This window comes from Salvelinus namaycush, chromosome 20, assembly GCF_016432855.1.
Source record: "Salvelinus namaycush isolate Seneca chromosome 20, SaNama_1.0, whole genome shotgun sequence".
Taxonomy (NCBI): Eukaryota; Metazoa; Chordata; class Actinopteri; order Salmoniformes; family Salmonidae; genus Salvelinus; species Salvelinus namaycush.
In genome coordinates, this window is record NC_052326.1 from 13,718,351 (window position 1) to 13,740,880 (window position 22,530).

Here is a 22,530-nt window from a genome sequence, read left to right on the forward strand (position 1 = left end):
AAGCAAAAACAGGTTTTTAGAATTTTTTTCACATTAAAAATAAGAAACGGAAATAACACATCTATATAAGTATTCAGACCCTTACTCAGTACTTTGTTGAAGCACCTTTGGCAGCGATTATAGCCTCAATTCTTCTAGGGTATGATGCTACAAGCTTGGTACAACTGTATTTGGGGAGTTTCTCCCATTCTTCTCTGCAGATCCTATCAAGCTCTGTCAGGTTGGATGGGGAGGGTTGCAGCACAGCTATTTTCAGGTCTCTCCAGACATGTTCGATCTGGTTTAAGTTCGGGCTCTGACTGGGCCACTCAAGGACATTCAGAGACTTGTCCCGAAGCCACTCCTGTGTTGTCTTGGCTGTGTGCTTAGCCATGTAGTCATGGCTCTATGTAGTACTGTGCGCCTCCAAGCAGTTTAGTCACCTTAAGTTGCTCAATTTCCACAATATTCATTACATAATTTAGTTGAGGTTTAAGGTTTAGTGAATGATTTGTCCCAAATACAATGCTTTTAGTTTTTAAAAATATATTTAGGACTAACTTATTCTTTGGCACCCATTTTGAAACTAACTGCAGCTCTTTGTTAAGTATTGCAGTCATTTCAGTCGCTGTAGTAGCTGACGTGTATAGTGTTGAGTACTCAAAGCCAGTGGCATGTCGTTAGTAAAAATTGAAAAAAGCAAGGGGCCTAAACAGCTACCCTGGGGAATTCCTGATTCTAACTGGATTATATTTGATATGCTTCCATTAAAGAACACCCTCTGTGTTCTGTTAGACAAGTAACTCTTTAACCACATTATAGCATTATAGCAGGGGGTGCAAAGCCATAACACATACGTTTTTCCAGCAGCAGACTATGATCTATCTTGTCAAAAGCCGCACTGAAGTCAAACAAAACAGCCCCAAAATCTTTTAATCATCAATTTCTCTCAGCTAATCATCAGTCAGTTGTGTAAGTGCTGTGCATGTTGAATGTCCTTCCCTATAAGCGTGCTGAAAGTCTGTTGTCAATTTGTTTACTCTAAAATAGCATTGTATCTGGTCAAACACCATTTTTTTCAATAGTTTACTAAGGGTTGGTAACAGGCTGATTGGTCGGCTATTTGAGCCAGTAAAGGGGACTTTACTATTCTTAAGTAGCAGAATGACTTCTGCTTCGCTCCAGGGTTGAGGGCACACACTTTCTAGTAAGCTTAAATTGAAGATATGGCAAATAGGAGTGACAATATCGTCCGCTATTATCCTCAGTAATTTTCCATCCAAGTTGTCAGACCCTGGTGGCTTGTCATTGTTGATAGACAACATTAATTCCAACAATAGATAAAAACAGTTATTCCAATACTCAATATTAACTGGTTAGGTAGCATTTCAATTGCTCTGAACCTTGACAATTACTCTCTCATCTCTTATATATATATAAGAGATGAGAGAGTAATTGTATATATATATATATATATATATATATATATATATATATATATATATAGCAGACCAGTTGTTATTGCTCTCAGATAATGGCATACAATGTCCTTTATAGCCCAACATTCAAACAGCTAGTATCCTGACTCTAGACTGCCACTTTGTGGCCATCTGATGAAATGCCTAACAAAGAACCTGCTCTAGGCACATTTACATGTTTATTAGCTCATTCGCAATACATTCTCACATTCACTGATTACAGGAATCTCATTTTTGATATTTTCCTGTGAGGAAAATAAAATAATTCAAAGTTCAGAGTTGTGTATCTACCAAGCAGGTTTGGGATGTCTTCTACATCAAATCCAACGGAAATGCAGAGATCATCAGATCTTTCCATATCTAAATGGGATCCTCTCACTCACTAGCTCAGTTAATGACCAGACCCCATTATGTAAATCTGAGTACAGCCACTAATAGTGAGAAGTTGCTCACACAAACACGAGCACTGTCTCATTGCATAGATGGTGCTAATTGGACACTCCTTTGGTATAATTGCAGTGACTGAGGCCGTGCCCTCAGCTAACCTCTCCTTTAAGTATTGTTTTGCAGCACATAAACAGTACAGGGAGCAATTAAGATGCGGCTCGTAAGCACCACTTGGGGGACCAATCAGCAAAACCATGAGAGAGAAGAGCTGAACAGGGGAGGGACAGGGGTATGCTATGGTACCCAGAGAAACACACAACCACAGCCCAGGAGCCTGTCAAACAGGTAGATATTACACATTTCTATGCAACAATGTCTAACTAGTTTAGAAACCTTACTTAAGTGTACAGTCCCCATAAGGGTTACGTTATAGTAAGAAGAAACCATTTTCTTTTGATCAAAAAGACCTTTTACAGGTTTGATCGTGTTAATTTGAGGGACAGACTGTCTTGTGTACAGTATCTTGCCATACACATCTCGGTACAGTGGAGCAACTTTATAGGATCCCCTTTCTCCATCTACTTTGCTCAATCCAGTACGTACTGTACTTGCTTGCACAGTCGAAAAGAGCATGAGTTTAGAGTATTAATATCTTGAACTACTGTATGAATCATTTTCAACTACTTGGCACTGACGAAACAAAATACCTCTGATGAGGCCAATGGTTTGAATACTTGTTTAAAAGAGTCACTCACAGAGGCAAGCAAGTAAAGGGTTTCTGTGTGAAAAAACAGATTTGCACCATGTAGAGGGGATACGATCAGCGTATTAAGGATGTGCAACAAGGTGTGCATTACTGTCAAGACAATGATCAGAGATAAAATATAAAAGCACAATTGTGTCTAAATAAATATAACCAATTCATTGGAAGAGTACAGTATGAAACTTAACAAAATAATCTCCAATCTGACATAATGGTAAACCAGTGACGTAATCACCCTGACCTAATCTCTCGATGTTATTCTATTCTCCCTGTGGAGATCATTCACAGTAGGTGCCTATTCCCAAGAGTGATCCAAGAGTGGAACAAAGAAAGTATCTCCCTCTCTGTGTGATCCAAGGGTGGAACAAAGAAAGTATCTCCCTCTCTCTACCACAGACTTTGCCCACCCTCTATGACTAAGTTATGCCCTGTCATGTAGTCGGAGGCGTCAGATGCCAAGTAGACCACTGCAGCTTGCAGGTCTGTCACTAGAGCCAGTCGTCCAGCAGGGATATCTGACAGCCAGCGCTGCACCAGAGGCCTCAGACTCTCTGAGTGGATGAGAGGGGTGTCAACAATCCCCCTGAAATGAGAGAGGGAGAGACAAGGATGGAGGGAGAAAAAAAAATCAACAAGAGGAATCAGAGACATCAGACTTCAGAGCCAGGAGTGACAGCGGCATCGTGTTTCAGAGCCACCACTTTGGTGACAAAAATAAACCCAATTATCCTCAGAGAAAGGGCACGACGCAGCATCTCTGATGGTATTTACAGTGGGACTCGTGCCGTTTAATGACTGGCACGTTGCAGGAAGCGCCACCGGGTACGATGGGACCCTGGGTGTAATTTGCCTTCAGGAGCCTGTAGATAAGCACTTTCTCTGCGTCTTGCTCACAATCTCGCTTTGATTCCTGCCTGATATGTGCTTGAGCTGGTTTGATTCTCAGGCAGAGTGCTTGAGTGGCATTTAAAGGAAACAGGTGTGTTGGTACTGTAGGCATTTCCTCGTCTGATTTCCTCCTCTGAGACATAGGTACTTTCAAGTCTAGACGATGCCTCTTCCAGTCTAATGTCAGCATTAGTGTATCATGACCAATGATGTTCTCTCCACCTAATTAAATATATAACTTGGATAAACATGTCAACACATCTGTGTCTAATGTGAGACGACTTCAGGCTTTTCACACAATCAATATGACAGTAGCTAAAAGCTTCATGGTCGACTCATCTTTAGCTAACATGTTAGGCCTACAGTATTCCAGGCTGTGCCTTGATACAAATTCCAACATTTGGATAAATTAGCGCCTCCAAGGAGCATATGACACCATAGTTAACATATTCCACCTCAATTATATTTCTCTTCAGCACCCTGTTATCTGGAACCTTTCCTGGCAATCAGAGGTGCTGTTTTCCCTCAACCAATTTTGTAGATAATGCAGCTTATCACCGGTGCGGCTAAAGTTGCCAATGAAATCAGGCTGCATTCAACCTCGCACTCGCTAATTGTGTCCCTTTTTTATGCATATTTACCGACTGTCACTTCAAAGAAATCAGCGGCCCATTGAGACAGCCAGTTAGCAGGGGGAAAGAATTGCTTCTTTGCAAATTAAAATGAGCAAACAAGCTGGCAATAAATAAAGCAAAGCGGCGACTGGCGCATGAACGGGCGCTTTGTTCTGGGGCTGTGACGGGGCCGCACGCCGAGCCGAGTCACTGGACGGATTTGCTCAGGGATGGCTGTGGCTAAGGGATGCACCACCGAACACACAGGCAGAACTCTTTCTCAGTTCTCGTCTTCCCGCCGCACGGCTTCACAGACAAACATACACAAACAACAAGCTATTGTTGTGGAGCCACTTGTAGTGATGATGCTAATTTGATTCCCTAATTGAATATAACAATTAGAGCAAGTGTTTGGTTGATTCATCCCTCAAGACATCATCCAATTAAGCTTGAGCACATTGTTTGAGGACTTAAATTGGAGCCTCATTCTCAAATGGAGCTATTCCAGTGGAGAAAAACACTCAATCACTGCTCAGCACAGTTCTGTAATGATGTGATATACTGCACTTGGCAGCTCAATAAAAAAGCAATACATGGACTTTTTGTATGTGTACATTCTTAATCCAAGTGAGGATTGAAATCTTCTCCTTTTTATCTGTGCGTATAAGTGATGTGTAAACTGTTTTGGCATGGGGATACAGTACCTGACATTGATACTATACTGTAGGTCTATTCTGTTTATAACAAACATGGGAGACAAACGCTTACGGCGAGATGCAGTTGACTCGGACCCCTCTGTCTATCCACTCTGTGCCAAGTGTCTGTGTCAGTTTGAGCACTCCTGCCTTTGAGGTGTTGTAGGCAAGCTGCTTCTGTGGATGGGGCACTGCAGAGGAGGGGGACAGGCAAAAGAACAAAGATACCACTGTCAACCAATGTGAACATGTCACCTGTTTTATCTCTGACCATGTAAGTTGCACTCAATGTCTAAAAACCAAACCTTACCCCTTTAACAACCATGAAACACATTCAATACACACTTTCTCCGAGAGTACCCCTGTGTGTAATTCATTTGGAGCGTTGCTTCATTTCAATCATAACTCAGCTCCCTGCTTTCATACTGGATGCTACATGAAAACACCTCCATTAGCTGCTGGGGACCCCGTGGATGAAGCCATGTCAAATTAATTGCTTGTAATGTCCGGTTCTGCACCGTGTTCAGCAACAAAGGCAACACACCATTTGTTTGCCTTGACCATCACAGATGCTGCACACTGCATGGGATGCTGGGACAGCGGCTCATTTTCCTCTGGTTGATTAATCATCACAAGGAAGCCTCCAAGTTACATACAACTTTAGTAGTTAACCTCGTCGCCCCGTGATCTCACTGCCAAATTGCTTTGGTCGGGACTGAGATGATAAATATGACACAGCTGCAGAGAGGCAGGGGCCGGTCCTGGGGAGACAGACTGGACTGGAGCTTCTGTTTAGAAAGTAAAATAGCTGATGTGAGAGGAGGATGCTTCCATGATGGAGTGAGGAGGCTGAGGAGGAGGTGCAGGCCCCTTGGTAGGGCCCCAGCCCAGGAGGAGAGGAAGAGCACGTGAGGAGGAGCAGAGCCCAGGGCTTACACCCAGATTGAAGGTGAAAGCCGATTTATCAGGACAGGAAACACAGCTAAAAAAGCCTAACAGTGCTAATCCTCACTGAAGACCTGATGATACGGCTCCAAAATATCATTCAAAACAGGCCTTCATCCTTCAAATACACCTGCATTGATGTTTTCCGTCTTTAAGAGCAGTAATCCTTAGAGAGGTAGAAAAAGAGGCAGAAGGAGAGCACTCTCTAAAACCCTCTAACATTCACCCTGCTACTTATTGCCCATTCTAAGTGGGGGAAAACAAGCCCTTTCATCAGGCAGGCCTACACAGACTCAAGTCCTCAGGACAGAAAGATTGGCTCTTATTAAAGAAAGGATACCTTGTTCTTATGTACGTTAACATGCTGATGGCAACTGCAGGTATATCTAGGGCTGTTGCGGTGACCGTATTACCGCCACACCGGCGGTCACGAGATCCTACCAAACTTGCTAACTGCCTGGTATTCAGCACTCTATTGTCCCTCTAATCACTCTGACAATGCAAATGTCAAATAAATGCAAATGTATTCGAAAATCTAATCAAACACTTCATGAGAGCCCATGAGCTCAGGTTGCGCAACATTTCTATAGGCTATGCAATTGTGTGAGAAAACAGGAGTCATGGCCTTTACTAAAAAGAGGAGGATCCCATCAGCTTTCTATAGGCTAAGCCTACTATATGTATTTCTCAACATTCCTTATATTAAGCACATTGCTTATATTTACAACAGGAGTATAGCCTACCTGGTTGGCATGAAAATGAACCACGGGAAAAGCGTCCTCCATTCGCTATTCCCTAAGTGCATACTGTAGATTTTTAAAAATTCTGCTGCCCCTGTTTCGATACAGGTGTATGATAATGGTCCATTCTAAATCAAAACAAATTTCACTCATATATTATTTAGTATATGTAAAGACAAGATTAAATCAAGAATAGTCTGATGGGTGACAATATTAGCCTATCACTTGTGAATGATATATTATCACTTGTGAATTCTGCTTTTTTTTCGTGACTTTTTCGAATCATAGTCGCACACATCATGTAGCCTAGCCCCTAGGACCTATATGTTTTAATAAGGTTTATATCACAACTAAAGTGGCCAAATAATTTCTTAATATTAAGCACATTAATCCATTTTACAAGGGGTGTAGAACCTAACTAGCATACATAAGCAGCGCATTTCAAGTTTGGTGAAGATAATTTGCACCATCATTTTTTTTACCTTTATAAGAAAACCATTACATGCAAAATAGCATTTGTGGTAACTTTTGATAATGGTGTTTTCCCGCTAATGGAACATGCACGCTTATAGCCTACTGCCATGTGCACATCGCTGAGCTTATAATGTGAAGAAATAGCCTAATAGTTTATCAACATTTTAAGCTAAACATTCTGATCTGTAGCGTCAGCCCCATTGCATACAAAAGGTTTTTGATACTAGTGGTTGTATTCATTTGGGATCTATCGCATCTCACAGCTGTCCCAGACTCTGTTTGGAATATGTATTTCTCGCACAGAATAGAATAGGTCGACTTCTGTACTATGGGGGATAGTATATTGACATAGGCTAGTGCTTTTGCTGTTCATTAAGCCTACTCATCTTGTTGGCTGACGAAAAGTAAATGTGGACAGTTCTTCCAATATCTTCAATGCGCATGTCGGAATTGGATAAGGACGCACGCAGTTGTGTCCCCGGTGTCTGTCTTCACTTGTAGCCTATGAGAAAGACCCGATCATGTGATGGAGAGCCATGTGTGTGAGAGCACTTAGGTCAAAACAAATCAAATCAAATGTTATTGGTCACATACACATGGTTAGCAGATGTTATTACGAGTGTAGCGAAATGTTTGTGCTTTTAGTTCCGACAGTGCAGCAATATCTAACATGTAATCTAACAATTCCACAACAACTACCTAATACACACAAATCTAAGTAAAGGAAAGGGCACAATGGACACTGGCCGCAAAAGGCATGTCTTTTTTTAGGGTGCATTACGGCCACACAAAGGAGATGCTGCCGTGAAATTCGAGACATTATCAAGTGCTTGTCAAATTGTGAATGAGTGACTGATGAAGTGTGTACAGACTGTGCAAAAAAACAAAGCAGAGCTCATGCCTTTCAAGCAACTTTTTTCTAATCATCACTAGAGTCGCATCATGCAGCCTTAAAATGTATTAAAAATCAAAACATATAGCCCAACATTTGTAGAACAACTAAAGTTACATTAATAACTCTAAATTAAGCATATAGGAATACTTATTTCTTTGTTAACCGCTCAACACAGTATGTGCGCACTCCCTCAAATCATTTGGAGAAAATATATTTGCCATTTTATTCAGCTTTGTTCAATTGTATTCTTTTTACTATAAAATAATGCCATGGAATTCTAAGCAAATCTTGTCTGCTAAAGGAACTAGTGTGGCCCACAGCCATTTGGCATAGGCAGATCAGGACATAACATAACGATTTCTTCATTGTCACGCCCTGACCTTAGAGATCCTTATTTATTCTCTATGTTTGGTTAGGTCAGGGTGTGACTCGGGTGGGAAAATCTATGTTTTCTATTTCTTTGTTGTTTTGCCGAGTGTGGTTCCCAATCAGAGGCAGCTGTCTATCGTTGTCTCTGATTGGGGATCATATTTAAGTTGTCATTTTCCGTTTGGGTTTTGTGGGGTGTTGTTTTCTGTTTAGGTTGTTTCCCTGACAGAACTGTGCGCTTTCGTTTTTCTCCTTTTGTCATTTTGTTTGAGTGTTTTTTGTGAACATTAAATCATGAACACTTTCCACGCTGCACTTTGGTCTCATTCCGACGACGAACGTTACATTCATATCATGCTTCTTTATACCTGTCTAAAATAAGTAGTGGATTTATTGTGAAGGAGAAGGCTATATTACATGGATTTATTAGACTTTTTTAAATGTAGATGTTTTAAATGTAGATGTTCCGAAGGTCTGCATCAGTGGCTTGTAGGCTAGGTGTGGAAGCCAGGAGATGCTAAATGTGTTTATGTTAATTAACGGTCAATTACCGTGAGACCGAAAGTTATTTGCTTGACAATCACTGGCTGATGAAATTACGTGACCGCCACAGCCCTAGGTATATTCATTTGAATGACAGTGCCGCTGCAATGACTCCCTCTATTCTGCTCAGTCAGGTCAAACACTGTACATCCTCTTCCCAATACAGTCAACCAGCATGAAGAATATGACCATATATATTGGAATATATATTGTTAGCATGTATAAATACACTATATATACAAAATGATGTGGACACCCCTTCAAAATTAGTGGATTTGGCTATTTCAGCCACACACGTTGCTGACAGGTGTATAAAATCGAGCACACAGCCATGCAATCTCCATAGGAAAATATAGAATGGCCTCAGTGACTTTCAACGTGGCAGCGTCATAGGATGCCACCTTTCCAACAAGTCAGTTTGTCAAATTTCTGCCCTGCTAAAACTGCCCCGGTCAACTGTAAGTGCTGTTATTGTGAAGTGGAAATGTCTAAGAGCAACAACGGCTTAGTCGCAAAGTGGTAGGCCACACCAGCTCACAGGACGGGACCGCCAAGTGCTGTTCGCGTAGCGCGTAAAAATTGTCTGTCCTCAGTTGCAACACTCATTACTGAGTTCCAAACTGCCTCTGGAAGAAACGTCAGCACAAGAACTGTTCATCGGGAGCTTCATGGCATTAGTTTCCATGGCCAAGCAGCCGCACACAAGCCCAAGATCACCATGCGCAATACCAAGCTTTGGCTGGAGTGGTGTAAAGCTCGCCACCATTGGACTCTGTTTAAGCATGACAATGCCCTCGTGCACAAAACGATGTACATACAGGAATAGTTTGTCGAGATCGGTGTGGAAGAACTTGACTGGCCTGCACAGAGCCCTGACCTCAACCTCCATTGAATACCTTTGGGATGAATTGGAACGCCGACTGCGAGCCAGGTCTAATCGCCAAACATCAGTGCCCGACCTCGACCTCACTAATGCTCTTGTGGCATAATGGAAGCAAGTCCCGACAGAAATGTTCCAACATCGAGTGGAAAGCCTTCCCAGAAGAGTGGTGGCTGTTATAGCAGCAAAGGGGGGACCAACTCCATATTAATGCTCATGATTTTGGATTTTGGAATGAGATGTTCGACGAGCAGGTGTCCACATATTTTTGGTAATGTAGTGTACATTTAATGCTCCTCCTCCTGTGTGTCCAACCATCATTCTCTTGAGATGGGAGGGGGGGAAAACACATTTTATTCAGCAGATGGACAAAAAGCTGTCATTGTGCATTTTAATTGGACATTCACGGCTGCTTTTTGGTACCCTACTTGGCTAGAACAAGTCCCATCTGATTATGCATTATGACAATATTATAACAGATGTCCAGACCAATAAAGTAAATTCCTTCAGGACTGCTGGTAATGTGAGTAATTGATCACTTTTTTTATGCCGGCCTCTATTTACCAGCATGGTCCTGTTTTACAGATTGCCCCTGTAGTTGGGACTGAGGCCCATATGGTACAGGAGTTTATTGGCGATTTGACTATACTGCTGGTGAAGTGCTGCTGTTCCTCTGGAGGAACCTGTAGGAGGATTTCAACTGGGCTGTGAATAACTCAGATTTCACAATGCACTCAGTAAAATCTGAAAGCATCTTCCGCTGCTTAAACACGGCCCTTGGCACAGGCAGGCAGGGTTGTTGCACAGGAACACCCTTTACATGTTGGACCTCAGGTTGCCTTTCTTCCACATCCTCCCCACAGCTCAGGAGACGGATGTTTATTATGATGCAAAACTGCCTTTATGAGCAGCAATCACAACTGTGCGTTTGCAGCGGGAGAATAATGGGGGGTGGATAAATCACTATAGCATTGGCCTGAATAAACAGTTATACGATGAAGATTAGCAGTAGTAGCAATTATACTGTTAGACATAGATTGCATTTGAGAAATGGGTCACCAAGTTCTCTTCCTCTAATGTCACTTTAAGCTCACTAAAAGACACTGACATGGCAATATTATAGAAGCCCAGTCAAGTCTGTTTGCAACGGTACAGAAACAAACTGTATACAATTATGTTCTGGTGCAAAACAGCGCTGTGATGTGTATTACATGTACTTCTCAGTGCAGGAGACATCAATGCAGCAACAAAGCTCATCTCATTATTCTTCACTTGACTCACCATTCTTCACTTGGCTCACCATTCTTCACTTGGCTCACAATACATGGAGATGAAAGGAAGACAAATATACAGGACAGATAGAATCATTACTCACCTATTAGACTGGCCATGGATGCTGTGTTAATAATCTTCCCATATCCTTGCTTCAGCATCACATAACCTGCAGCCTGAGGCAAGAATTCAGGGGGAATGGACGCATATTAGGAACATTCTTCACACTTTTAGTATTGACACCCTATTGCTGCATTTCCATTGAAGATTTACCCCCAGTGTTTTACCCAAAAGGCTCAGACTTTTCTCTTTACATCTTTGCAGGCCGGCACACGTGTCTCACTGGACCATGGCTCTGACGGGAACGGATCTAACTTAAAGGCAAGGCCCTTGGTACTTTTCAGCTTGCATTTACATAACAAGGGCTAACTGTGAACTTTGACACCTTCTCACAAAGCAACAGTCTTGAATGATGCAGAGGTTGTTGATTCTGCTCGCCACAAATCTTTAGTGGCCGACCATAAGTCTTTAGTCTTTAGAGCGACAGGTAGACTAGCGGTTAGAGTGTTGGGCTACCTGTCGCTACCTACCCGAGCCGACAAGGTGAAACATCTGTCGATGTGCCCTTCAGCAAGTAAATTAACCCTCATTTACTCCAGCCGAACCTGTATAACAACACATTTGACTGCACCTATCCGGTGTATGTGACAATAAAACGCAATTTTTGTAAGTCCATTTTTTTTGTTTCACAGTCCTGATAGAATCACAATATCACTAGAGCTGACATTAACATAAAACATTAGCGGCCCACTAGTGTGGAGAGCCTAGGCTATTTTTCTATCCAGTTCCAATCCCACAGGAATCTCGCATGAAAATTCCTAACTTTATTCTGTAATCCATAGGTATCATTATCAAAACACGTCTCTCGCCTATGTATGTCAAAATCCTGGTATGGCATTTCCCCCGCTTCTCTGCGCTGTCTCGTACTTGCTGCCCATATGAGAGCTTCGGTAGAGAATGTGTGATCAACAAACTGTATGAGAGTAGACACAGATATTATTAAAACAGATTTGGTCCCCGTTAAATACCTTGATATTTAAACTATTTCCACTTTTCATCTCCCCGTTATTCATGAGCTAATCTGCTATCTGTATAATCATCAACTTGATCTTGCCAAATATAGGAGATATTCTGTCATTAGTTCAAGGAGGTTATCTAGCAAGCTTATTAGCAACTTTGGTCATTTGACTTTAGTTTGACTAACGTTACAAAGTTTGTATGATTCGACAAAGCTATATTTGGGGTGCAATCTGTGTGTCCTGAGTGCGCTCTGTGTGGAGATAGTCTACTGCTGAAATGTGCTGAATTAATTGAGGAACATGATAAATAAGAATTTATGAAAGGCCTGTTTCGCAATTAACAAAAATGTCAATGGCGATGAAAGATAGTTACTTTATCACTACGAAATATACATTTTATTTGCTCTGAAATCGTTACATAGTGGTCCAGCCAAGCCAACAAGATGGCACAGCACCTCTCTTATTTTGGGAGAACCCTGCCATATTGACCATATCTTGGTTTTTAACACTTTAAATGGGCACTTATTTGTTTCCCTGGGAAAATATTAATCAAATCAAAGTTTATTTGTCACGTGCGCCGAATACAATGCTTACTTACAGGCTCTAACCAATAGTGCAAAAAAGGTATTAGGTGAACAATAGGTAAGTAAAGAAATAAAACAACAGTAAAAAGACAGGCTATATACAGTAGTGAGGCTATAAAAGTAACGAGGCTACATACAGACACCGGTTAGTCAGGCTGATTGAGGTAGTATGTACATTTAGATATGGTTAGTGACTATGCATATATGAATCCCTAGTCTAGACTGATAATATTGAAAACATTTATATAATTCTTTGTCTCCATATGTAAAATATGGTGCACATTAAAGTTTATTTGACATATAATATAGTCAGTTGGCCCTGGAATTTTACAATACTGTATACAGTATTTCCTCTACTTGTCCGTGACAGTAGAGCACCATCTGCTGGCAAATACATGGAAGTGTAATATGAAATGCCAACATTGTAACATACAATCATAGTGTTGTGTTCAATTGACAAGCCCTTACCTTTCAGTGTGAGCTCCTCAGCCACGCCCTCAGCATTCCCTTGGTCCAGGTCCACGACAGCCACCTTGGCTCCAGCCTCTCCCAGAGCATGCGCCCTGCCTATACCCTGGCCTGCCCCTGTCACATAGGCCACCCTGTCGTCCAGACGCATCCGGTCCAGGATCGACCTCCCGTTCACACCACGGTATATCGCATCGTATGTTACCTTGCTCTGAGACACAGGTTGTGAGTAGTAAACGATCAGGGAAAAAGTCTGTATGAGCTGTTAAGTACTGTAAAGGCACCATTTGACTTATGCTAGTAGTAACCACCGTTGCCAATGAACAATGGTAGTACCAATGCTAAAAGTAAACTTGGACAAAAAATTAACTAAATGTGGTTCTGTGAATGTGTCTTACATTACCCGTGTACCTGCACATGCTGGTGCCATGGGTACTCTGCAGATGATGATGATCCCATCTCTGAGAGGAAGAATGACCTTGAAAACCAAACGCTTCTTCATTAACACAAGAGAAAATACCCTGTAATAATCAGGCACTACAAGCCATGTCTCTCCATTGACCTGCTCCATCACTTGTGACAAACTGGTTAAAATCTCGAAGCGCCAGTCCGTTTTCATCAGAGGTGTCCTTTAGGTAGACCTTAGCCTTGAACAGAGAGTTATCCACACATATCACACCACTCAGCCGTAGTAGGTTGTGGTCCAGGATGAACTTGTAGTAGTTGATGTAGTTGTTCTTGTCTGCGTCGACGAAGACCATGTCAAACTGCTTGGCTGCTGCAGCCAATTCCTTTAAAAGAGACAATATTATCAGAGCACTGAACCATTCACTGTCATTGAGCTAAATGTACGGATACAGTGTATTTTCATTTACCCCTACCAGTCACTCAAATAACAGGGGTAATGGTTATGTTATATAGCATAGCCTACTTACTACACTCATCATACGTATTACACTTTTAATATAAATAGTTATGTTTCCATAAGTGACTTGGTTTGCATTGTATATCCACATAACTTCATAACCTGGTTATTAAACAAGCAGATCAACATGTGAAATCACTGCAGGCTAATACAACATGCTTTAACTAGTCACCTTCAAGGTATCCATGGCAGAACAAATCTTTACTGTTATCTTCCTGCCATGTGGAGACTTGTCAAATATGGGCTGAGCAAATTCTTTTAGATATGGCTCGAGCTCACAGGCAACCAGTGAACCATCCTCGGGCAGTCCTTCAGCCATTGACAGAGCCCCATAGCCTGTGAACATGCCTATCTCAAGGATGGTCTTGGCTTTACTCATGTGGACCAGCATTTTCAGAGTCTGGCCTGCCAATTATACATAATGAAAGACAAATATTTAGCACATTTAAATATTTATCTCTCTAACCATGCAACCACTCAACTCTACCCAATGCAGGTAATAAAGACAGCTCACCTTCCACATGCCCTGTGATGTGAAGCACTCTTTTGGAAGCCGAAAATGAGTTTAGCTGTCGTCTAAATCTTTCTCCCAGTTGTGTTCCATCGTTGTGTTCCAAGAGGTTCAGTAAGACATGTGCATGAGAAGCCATGCATGTGCACTGTGTTTGTTGGACAGACACAGGAAATACTCACTGATACAGTTCAGCAAGAGGTGCACTTTCCTGGCTGCTCATTTCTCCAGGTAGCCGTCTAGACCACACGCTATGTCCAGGGCCTTCTGTAGGTTGACCCTCAGCTCCTCTGGAATGTTGGCATTGCCATCTGCTATCTCCTTGGCTTTGGTTAAGAAATCCACCATGAATTCCATCAGGGTGTCAGAGACTGCAGAGAATACAAGACAAACAAACTGTACACAAGCCTATATGGCTTAGGCCTAATGAGTACTGTAGACCATTATACTAATACAAAATTAGAGACAGGGGGGCAAAAAAATAAGGTGATGATTAAGGTGAAGGAGTGATTCTAATGATAAAGACATGTTATAATCTGACAATTCGGACTACTCTGTGTCATAACAGAACTACACCACTAGGTGGACACAGAGCTCTATCAAAGACTGATGAGACCTGGAAGGAGGACCAATGAATTACCGCAACAGGTTGGGTTATAACTTTTGCATATTTGTAGCCTATTTAATTTAATTCAAATCAATATTATAATGTTTAATTTTTAAAAGCAAATATAACCCATTGAGTACCGTCCGACACCCACATCCATGGACGTTAAAAAGATATTGAAATTTGGTCCGTCCTCCCTGGTCTCTATTTCAACGTCCACAGATGTCGTTTTTCCCCCTTCTATAATTGATTCAGATTTGGTCCGGTTCTTGATTTCAACATCCACAGACATCTGGTCCGGACTTGACTTGATCTGAACATAGACGAACCAGTCCGGACCAAATCTGAGCCAATCATAGATTTCTATGTTTCACAAGTACAGTAATGTAGAGTATAGTTCAGTACAATACAGTAGACCATAGTACAGTATAGTAAAGTACAGTATAGTGTATTATATTGTACTGTACCCTACTGTACTTTACTGAATGGAATAATAGTGCCGGACGGGATGGCTGCCGTTTTACGGGCTCCTAACCAATTGTGCTATTTTGTGTTTTTATTTCACATTGTTTGTCAATTATTTTGTACTTCATGTTTCTGCTACTGTCTCTTATGATTGAAAAGAGCTTATGGATATCAGAACAGCAATTACTCACCTCGAACTGGACAAAGATTTTTTGTTTAATGAGTCTGATGAAGGATATACTGTTGCTCCCGGACCAGGCCCAAATCCGCGAGTGGGTATCCCGCCTCTACCATCCTTTCTATTGGCCAACGTGCAATCACTGGAGAATAAACTGGATGAGCTCCTTCAAGACTATCCTACCAACGGGACATTAAAAACTGCAATATCTTCTGTTTCACAGAGTCGTGGCTGAACGACGACATGGATAATATACAGTTGGCTGGGTTTTCCGTGCTTCGGAAAGACAGAACAGCAAACTGCGGTAAGACGAGGGGTGGTGGTGTGTGTCTATTTGTCAACAACAGCTGGTGCGCGATGTCTAATATTAAGGAAGTCTCGAGGTATTACTTGCCTGAGTTAGAGTACCTCACGATAAACTGTAGACCACACTACCTATCAAGAGAGTTTTCATCTATATTTTTCGTAGCTGTCTACTTTCAGACAGTAAGCTTCACTACACTGTGAAGCTGTGTACCAAGATGGCGTAGGAGTGTAGACGTGTTTGTTTAGTCCTCTCGTGTACGTTTGTATTTTTCGTATTTCTTGTATATATTTTACATTTTTTTTTTCTATCTCTTTTCGATTTTTAATTCGATTAAACCTTCCGGTAACCTACCTCACCCAATGTGATACGGAATCGCTATTATTTTTTAACTTTGGAACACATTCAAGAACCCCCAGTAGCTAACCAGCTAATCAGCTACAAGCTATTTAGCCATTTTTAGCCGCTGCTAGCAGCTTTTACCTTCTGCACAGACACCAGCCCTGTTATTAGCCTGGATATTACTCACCAATTTACCAGCATCGGACTGTCTCTCGACAACAACGCCGGATTCCTGCCGTAATCCCTGAGCCACTACTTCTGATCCTCACAGCTAGCTTGCAGCTAGCGCAGCTAGCGCCACTGCCACGAAGCTAGCACCAGTTAGCAAACACAATTCTACAATCACAACCTCTCTTTCGCCATCGCCATCCGGCTTGGATTCTCTGTCGACACGACCACGTCTGGTCTGCAGACGAATACCCCATCCGCTGTGCCCTCAACCGGCCTCCGTCTGAGCAGACCCCCTCCGTCTGAGCAGACCACCCCCCGGGCTACTAACTTTAAACGCCGCATGCTAGCTTAGTGGCGGCTTCCCTGCTCCATCTACGGCTGCCCCCTGGACACTATGATCACTTGGCTACATAGCTGATGCCTGCCGGACTGTCCATTAATTCACGGTACTCCATTCTGTTTATTTGTATTTTATCTGTCGGCTCTGTGTTTTAACTCAGGCTCTGTGTGTAGTTAATCCGACCCTCTCTGCCTAGTCGTCGCCATTTTTACCTGCTGTTGCTGTGTTAGCTGACTAGCTGCTGTTATCTCACCTGTTGTTTTAGCTAGCTCTCCCAATCAAGACCTGCAATCACTTTATGCCTTACTGTATGTCTCTCTCAAATATCAATATGCCTTGTATACTGTTGTTCAGGCTAGTTATCATTGTTTTGGTTTGCAATGGACCCCGTAGTTCCACTCTCCGTACCTCTGATACCTCCTTTGTCCCACCTCCCACACATGCGGTGACCTCACCCATTGAGACCAGCATGTCCAGAGATACAACCTCTCTTATCATCACCCAGTGCCTGGGCTTGCCTCCGCTGTACCCGTGCCCCACCATACCCCTGTCTGCACATTATGCCCAGAATCTATTCTACCACGCCCATAAATCTGCTCCTTTTATTCCTTGTCCCCAACGCTCTAGGCGACCAGTTTTGATAGCCTTTAGCCGCACCCTCATCCTACTACTCCTCTGTTCCTCGGGTGATGTGGAGGTAAACCCAGGCCCTGCATGTCCCCAGGCACCCTCATTTGTTGACTTCTGTGATCGAAAAAGCCTTGGCCTCATGCATGTCAACATCAGAAGCCTCCTCCCTAAGTTTGTCTTACTCACCGCTTTAGCACACTCTGCCAACCCTGATGTCCTTGCCGTGTCTGAATCCTGGCTTAGGAAGGCCACCAAAAATTCTGAGATTTCCATACCCAACTATAACACTTTCCGTCAAGATAGAACTGCCAAAGGGGGAGGAGTTGCAATCTACTGCAGAGATAGCCTGCAAAGTTCTGTCATACTTTCCAGGTCTATGCCCAAACAGTTCGAACTTCTAATTTTAAAAATTAATCTCTCCAGAAATAAGTCTCTCACTGTTGCCGCCTGCTACCGTCCCCCCTCAGCCCCCAGCTGTGCCCTGGACACCATCTGTGAATTGATCGCTCCCCATCTAGCTTCAGAGTTTGTTCTGTTAGGTGACCTAAACTGGGATATGCTTAACACCCCGGCAGTCCTACAATCTAAGCTTGATGCCCTCAATCTCACACAAATCATCAAGGAACCCACCAGGTACAACCCTAAATCCGTAAACATGGGCACCCTAATAGACATTATCCTGACCAACTTGCCCTCCAAATACACCTCTGCTGTCTTCAATCAAGATCTCAGCGATCACTGCCTCATTGCCTGTATCCGCTACGGGTCCGCGGTCAAACGACCACCCCTCATCACTGTCAAACGCTCCCTAAAACACTTCTGCGAGCAGGCCTTTCTAATCGACCTGGCCCGGGTACCCTGGAAGGATATTGACCTCATCCCGTCAGTTGAGGATGCCTGGTCATTCTTTAAAAGTTACTTCCTCACCATATTAGACAAGCATGCTCCGTTCAAAAAATGCAGAACTAAGAACAGATATAGCCCTTGGTTCACTCCAGACCTGACTGCCCTCGACCAGCACAAAAACATCCTGTGGCGAACTGCAATAGCATCGAAGAGCCCCCGCGATATGCAACTGTTCAGGGAAGTCAGGAACCAATACACGCAGTCAGTCAGGAAAGCAAAGGCCAGCTTTTTCAAGCAGAAATTTGCATCCTGTAGCTCTAACTCCAAAAGGTTCTGGGATACTGTAAAGTCCATGGAGAACAAGAGCACCTCCTCCCAGCTGCCCACTGCACTGAGGCTAGGTAACACGGTCACCACCGATAAATCCGTGATAATCGAAAACTTCAACAAGCATTTCTCAATGGCTGGCCATGCCTTCCTCCTGGCGACTCCAACCTTGGCCAACAGCCCCGCCCCCCCCCGCTGCTACTCGCCCAAGCCTCCCCAGCTTCTCCTTTACCCATATCCAGATAGCAGATGTTCTGAAAGAGCTGGAAAACCTGGACCCATACAAATCAGCTGGGCTTGACAATCTGGACCCCCTATTTCTGAAACTGTCCGCCGCCATTGTCGCACCCCCTATTACCAGCCTGTTCAACCTCTCCTTCGTATCATCTGAGATCCCCAAGGATTGGAAAGCTGCCGCGGTCATCCCCCTCTTCAAAGGGGGAGACACCCTGGACCCAAACTGTTACAGACATATATCCATCCTGCCCTGCCTATCTAAGGTCTTCGAAAGCCAAGTCAACAAACAGATCACTGACCATCTCGAATCCCACCGTACCTTCTCCGCTGTGCAATCCGGTTTCCGAGCCGGTCACGGGTGCACCTCAGCCACGCTCAAGGTACTAAACGATATCATAACCGCCATCGATAAAAGACATTACTGTGCAGCCGTCTTCATCGACCTGGCCAAGGCTTTCGACTCTGTCAATCACCATATTCTTATCGGCAGACTCAGTAGCCTCGGTTTTTCTAATGACTGCCTTGCCTGGTTCACCAACTACTTTGCAGACAGAGTTCAGTGTGTCAAATCGGAGGGCATGTTGTCCGGTCCTCTGGCAGTCTCTATGGGGGTACCACAGGGTTCAATTCTCAGGCCGACTCTTTTCTCTGTATATATCAATGATGTTGCTCTTGCTGCGGGCAATTCCCTGATCCACCTCTACGCAGACGACACCATTCTGTATACTTCTGGCCCTTCCTTGGACACTGTGCTATCTAACCTCCAAACGAGCTTCAATGCCATACAACACTCCTTCCGTGGCCTCCAACTGCTCTTAAACGCAAGTAAAACCAAATGCATGCTTTTCAACCGTTCGCTGCCTGCACCCGCACGCCCGACTAGCATCACCACCCTGGACGGTTCCGACCTAGAATATGTGGACATCTATAAGTACCTAGGTGTCTGGCTAGACTGCAAACTCTCCTTCCAGACTCATATCAAACATCTCCAATCCAAAATCAAATCTAGAGTCGGCTTTCTATTTCGCAACAAAGCCTCCTTCACTCACGCCGCCAAACTTACCCTAGTAAAACTGACTACCCTACCGATCCTCGACTTCGGCGATGTCATCTACAAAATAGCTTCCAATACTCTACTCAGCAAACTGGATGCAGTTTATCACAGTGCCATCCGTTTTGTTACTAAAGCACCTTATACGACCCACCACTGCGACCTGTATGCCCTAGTCGGCTGGCCCTCGCTACATGTTCGTCGTCAGACCCACTGGCTCCAGGTCATCTACAAGGCTATGCTAGGTAAAGTGCCGCCTTATCTCAGTTCACTGGTCACGATGGCTACACCCACCCGTAGCACACGCTCCAGCAGGTGTATCTCACTGATCATCCCTAAAGCCAAAACCTCATTTGGACGCCTTTCCTTCCAGTTCTCTGCTGCCTGCGACTGGAACGAATTGCAAAAATCTCTGAAGTTGGAGACTTTTATCTCCCTCAACAACTTTAAACATCTGCTATCCGAGCAGCTAACCGATCGCTGCAGCTGTACATAGTCCATCGGTGTATATAGCCCACCCAATTTACCTACCTCACCCCCCATACTGCTTTTATTTATTTACTTTTCTGCTCTTTTGCACACCAGTATCTCTACTTGCACATGATCATCTGATGATTTATCACTCCAGTGTTAATCTGCTAAATTGTAATTATTCGATTTATTGCCTACCTCCTCATGCCTTTTGCACACATTGTATATAGATTCTCTTTTTTTCTACCATGTTATTGACTTGTTTATTGTTTACTCCATGTGTAACTGTGTGTGTCTGTTCACACTGCTATGCTTTATCTTGGCCAGGTCGCAGTTGCAAATAAGAACTTGTTCTCAACTAGCCTACCTGGTTAAATAAAGGTGAAATAAAAAAAATTAAAAAAAATGTAACACCACAAACTGATGCTGGCTCTAAGACCACACTCAACCAGAAGCGGCGCTCCTAGTAGCCGGGGACTTTAATGCAGGCAAACTTAAATCCGTTTTACCTAATTTCTGCCAGCAAGTCACATGTGCAACCAGAGAAAAAATAACTTTAGACCACCTTTACTCCACACACAGAGACGCATACAAAGCTCCCCCTCGCCCTCTATTTGGCAAATCTGACCAGTGACTCGCTCAATACGGAAATGGTCATATGACACGGATGCTACGCTACAGGACTGTTTTGCTAGCACAGACTCAAATATGTTCCCGGGATTCACCCAATGGCATTGAGGATTATAACACCTCAGTTACCGGTTTCATCAATAAATGCATCGACGACGTCGTCCCCACTGTGACCGTATGTACATATCCCAACCAGAAGCCATGGATTACAGGCAACATCCGCACCGAGCTAAAGGTTAGAGCTGCCGCTTTCAAGGAGCGGGACACTAATCCGGTTGCTTATAAGAAATCCTGCTATGCTCTCAGACGAACCATCAAACAGGCAAAGCGTCAATACAGGACTAAGATTGAATCCTACTACATCGGCTCTGACGCTCGTTGGATATGGCAGGGCTTGCAAACTATTACAGACTACAAAGGTAAACCCAGCCGCGAGCTGCCCAGTGACAAAGCCTACCATACGGGCTAAATGCCTTTTATGCTTGCATCGAGGCAAGCAACACTGAAGCATGCATGAGAGCACCAGCTGATCCGGACGACTGTGTGATCGCGCTCTCCGTAGCCGATGGAAGCAAGACCATTAAACAGGTCAACATTCACAAGGCTGCGGGGCCATATGGATTACTAGGACGTGTACTCAGAGCGCCGAACAACTGGCAAGATCTGGGGACCCATGCCAAATCTTTTCAATCTCCTGAGGGGGAATAGGCGTTGTTGTACCTTCTTCACAAATGTCTTTGTGTGTTTGGACCATGATAGTTTGTTGGTAATGTGGACACCAAGGAACTTGAAGTTCTTGACCTTCTTCACTACAGCCCTGTCGATGAGAATTGGGGCGTGCTCGACCCTCCTTTTCCTGTAGTCCACGATCATCTCCTTTTTCTTGATCACGTTGAAGGAGAGGTTGTTATCCTGGCACCACACTGACAGGTCTCTGACCTCCTCCCTATAGGCTGTCTCATCGTTGTCGGTGATCACTGTTGTGTCGTCTGCAAACTTAATGATGGTGTTGCAGTCATGCTTGGCCATGCAGTCATGGGTGAACAGGGTGTACAGGAGGGGACTGAGCACGCACCCCTGAGGGGCCACCGTGTTGAGGATCAGCGTGGCAGATGTGTTGTTACCTACCCTTTCCACATGGGGGCGGCCCAGGGTCCTAACCTTAGTGATGAGCTTTGAGGGAATTATGTTGTTGAACGCTCAACTGTAGTCAATGAATACCATTCTCACGTAGCTGTTCCTTTTGTCTAGGTGGGAAAATGCAGTGTAGAGTGCAATAGAGATTGCACTTGATTTGATCTCTACTGTACTGTACCGTGCTGTCAAACTTGTGAGACTGACTAAATCTTTTTACATTTACATTTGAGGCTTTTAGCAAACGCTCTTATCTAGAGCAACTTACGGTCAGTGCATTCAACTAAGGTAGAACCAAATATCACAGT

The 22,530-nt window shown here is 43.5% G+C and overlaps 1 pseudogene; it reads right to left on the reverse strand.

Moving 5' to 3' along the window:
• Window positions 1-2,989: 2,989 nt before the first annotated feature.
• On the reverse strand, window positions 2,990-15,252 carry LOC120065593 (annotated as a pseudogene).
• Between the last annotated feature and the right edge of the window lie 7,278 nt (window positions 15,253-22,530).